This window comes from Talpa occidentalis, unplaced genomic scaffold, assembly GCF_014898055.3.
Source record: "Talpa occidentalis isolate TD23 unplaced genomic scaffold, MPIMG_talOcc4v2.1, whole genome shotgun sequence".
Lineage (NCBI taxonomy): Eukaryota > Metazoa > Chordata > Mammalia > Eulipotyphla > Talpidae > Talpa > Talpa occidentalis.
Genome location: NW_026555331.1, coordinates 13,962,632 through 13,966,458, shown reverse-complemented (window position 1 = coordinate 13,966,458; position 3,827 = coordinate 13,962,632). Strand labels below are relative to the sequence as shown.

General features: G+C 44.7%; 1 pseudogene; it reads left to right on the top strand.

The window, feature by feature from the left end:
• Positions 1-1,367: 1,367 nt before the first annotated feature.
• Positions 1,368-2,961, top strand: LOC119249360 (roquin-1-like; annotated as a pseudogene).
• Positions 2,962-3,827: the final 866 nt, after the last annotated feature.

The following is a 3,827-nucleotide window of genomic DNA, read 5'->3' as shown; positions in this document are numbered from 1 at the left end:
TACACCAGTCACCAGCGCCTGTTGAGCTCTGAGCCCAGGCACAACACTCAAGAAAACCCCACTCTTCCAAATAGAACCTTGAAGTTGCAGTGCCCTGCACTGGGGACACTTAGCTGCCACTGCTACACTAGTAAATGCATTCCACTCAGCCTGCTGCACCCACCGGCGGACAGGGCCACAACCAGAGCCTTGCAATTCTGGGCCCAAAATCAGGGGTCTCTCACTACCTCAAGTCCTCTGGTTGAAGGAAACCACAGGAACCCTAATGCCCACCCAGCTAGCAAAGGGGCCCAGAGGGCAGTTTAGTAAAGTAGCAATAGCATTCCTATCTGCAAACAATCAATCTGAAGAAGAAATTTTAAAAAACCATCCCATTTACAATTGTACCAAAAATAATTAAATACCTGGAATTAAAACTAACAAAGGAGGTGAAAGACCAATACAAAGAAAGACCAATACAAAGAAAATTATAAAACATCATTAAAAGAAATAGAAGACACACAGAAATGGAAAGACAGCCCTGCTCATGGATTGGAAGAATTAACATAATCAAAATGGCCATCTTATCAAAAGCAATTCACAGATTCAATGCAATTCTGATAAAAGTCTCAATAGCATTCTTCAAAGAAATAGAACCAATATTGCTAAAATTCATATAGAATCACAAAAAACCTCAAATAGCCAAAGCTCTCCTGACTAAAAAGGAGAATGGAGAATAGACTTCAGACTATACTACAAAGCTGTAATAATTACAACAGTATGGTACTGGAACAAAAACAGAGACACAGACCAATGGAATCAAATCGAAAACCCAGAAATAAAGCCACATATGTATGGACAACTAGGAAATGCAAATGGCCAACAGGAATATGAAAAAATGTTCAACATTACTTATAATCAGGGAAATGCAAATCAAACCCACAAAGAAATACCACCTCACAGGAGACCTGGCTGGTGGCCGTGGTGGAGAAGGAGGAAGAGGAGGCCGACCAACAAGATGGCCCCTGCTGCAGGAGCAGCCTCAGCAGTAGCAGGTGGGAGGCCAGAGGCAGTGCTGGTGGTGGTGGCGACGGCCATGGCCTGGCGGCCTGGGACAGAGTCAGCATCTACAGTGGCGGCAGCAGCAGCGGTGGTGGCAATCGGCCATGGGGACCCGGAGCTGAGAGGAGCTGCTGCTCGGACCAGCGTGGTTATATTTCACACTATGTGCTGACTGTATCTACAGAACCTATTAAAAAAAAAAAAAAACATTTTCAAAGATTTTGATTCCAGTGGAATCTTTGCTTTAGATTTCTCTCTCTCTCTCTCTCTCTCTCTCTCTCTCTCTCTCTCTCTCTCTGTGTGTGTGTGTGTGTGTGTGTGTGTGAGTGAATTGTAACTCCAGAAGCAATGCCTGTACAAGCTCCACAATGGACGGATTTCCTCTCCTGCCCAATTTGAACTCAGACTTTTGAGAAAACAATTCGAAAGCTCATCAGTTTGGGTTGTGGCTATACTGTCTGAAAAATGTGTGTGAATAAACTCCACCGCAAGGCTTGCCCATTTGACCAGACCACTATCATACAGACATAGAGCTCCTCCCTGTGAACTCAGCATTGCTGCAGCTGGTGGGTGCTCAGGTCCCTGAGCAGCAGCCCATTACTTTGTGTAGTGGGGTTGAAGACACAAAGCCTTATGAGGAAGCCAAGAAATGTGTAGAAGAATTAGCATTGTATCTGAAACCACTCAGCAGTGCTAGAGGAGTGGGTCTGAATAGCACCACTCAGAGTGTTCTGAGTCACCCAATGCAGAGGAAGCTGATGACTCTGGTCCACTGTCAACTAATGAAAGAAGAAGGCAGGATTTGTGCCATGAGGGCAGCTCGATCTTTGGGTGAATGAACAGTCACAGAGCTCATTCTCCAACACCAGAATACTCAGCAACTCTCTTCCAATCTTTGGGCAGCAGTCAAGACTAGGGGTTGCCAGTTCCTTGGATCAGCAATGCAGGAGGAAGCTTTAAAGCTGGTTCTGCTGGCGTTAGAAGATGGTTCTGCTTTGTCAAGAAAAGTATTGGTTCTCTTTGTGGTGCAAAGGTTGGCGCCACAGTTTCCTCAAGTCTCTAAAACTAGCATTGGGCATGTTGCCCAGCTCCTTTATAGAGCCTCCTGCTTCAAGGTTACCAAACGTGATGAAGACTCTTTGATACAGCTGAAAGAAGAATTCCGAACCTATGAAGCACTGCGACGAGAACATGACTCCCAGATAGTGCAGATTGCTGTGGAAGCAGGCTTATGAATTGCACCAGACCAGTGGTCCTCATTGCTTTATGGAGACCAGTCTCACAAATCTCATATGCAGTCCATCATTGATAAGTTGCAGATCCCAGCCTCTTTTGCACAAAGTGTTCAGGAATTAACAATTGCTCTCCAGCAGACTGGAGATCCAGCAAACTTGAACCTACTAAGACCCCATTTGGAGCTGTTAGCAAACATTGACCCTAGTCCAGATGCTCCTCCTCCTACTTGGGAACAGCTAGAAAATGGGCTGGCTGCTCTGCATACAGTGGTACAAGGGCTGGTTGATTATATTCAGAACCATAGCAAAAAAGGAGCAGACCAACAGCAGCCTCCACAGCATAGAAAATATAAAACATACATGTGTCGAGATATGAAGCAGAGAGAGGATGTCCTCATGGAGCCAGCTGTACATTTGCACACTCACGGGAGGAACTGGAAAAATTCCGTAAAATGAAAAAGCGCCTGGTTCCCAAGAAGACCCCTGAGTGCCTCTTTGGGTCAACTTAATGAAGTGGGCCTGCCTTCAGCAGCTGTACTTTCAGATGAAGGTGCAGTGGATCTGCCTAACAGAAAACCCCCTGCTCTGCCAAATGGAATTGTATCAGCAGGGAACACAGTAACAAAGCTGATTCCACGAGGGACAGACACCAACTACTATGCTAGTCTGAAACCAGGAAAGATAGATCACCGGAGCCGTAGTGTCCCTGGATCCCCTTCTGACCTGCTAGAACCTGTCCCCAAGAGTATTTCTGCCTTACCTGTGAATCCACATCCTGTACCTCCAAGGGGACCAGCAGACCTTCCACCTATGCCTGTCACCAAACCACCTCAGATGGTATAACGAGGCTCTCAGTTATATCCAGCTCAGCAGGCAGATGTTTATTATCAGAATATCGCGGATCCTCAAATGCTCCACCATTTGAACCAGCACCTTATCATCAGGGCATGTACTATACTCCACCACCACAATGTGTGTCCCACTTTGTCCGACCTCCACCATCTGCACCTGAAAAAAAAAAAAAAGAAATACCACCTCACACCAGTGAGAATGGCCCATATTAATGGTCCATTGGCGCAAAGGCTATGCCATGCAAGAAGCATAGTTTGTTCAACAAATGGTACTGGGAAAACTGGGCTACCCCATGCAAAAGAATGAAACTAAACTACTACCTCACACCATGCACAAAAAACAACTCAAAATGGAGAAAAGAATTGAACATAAGACCTGAAACCATAAAATATACAGAAGAGAATATAGGCAAAACACTACATGACATACATCGCAGTAACACCTTTAGAGACTCATCCCTCAAAGTGAAGAAAGTGAACAAAAGATAAACAGCTGGGATTATATCAAACTAAAAAGCTTCTGTACAGCAAAAGAGACATTAACCAAAACAAAGAGTCACCATACTGAGTTTGAAAAAATTTTTCTACTCCATACAACTGACAAGGGACTGATCACAATGTTCTACAAATAGCTCATACAACTCAACAAAAGCAAAGTAAACAATCCAGTCAGAAAATGGGCAAAATAGCTAAAGAGGCA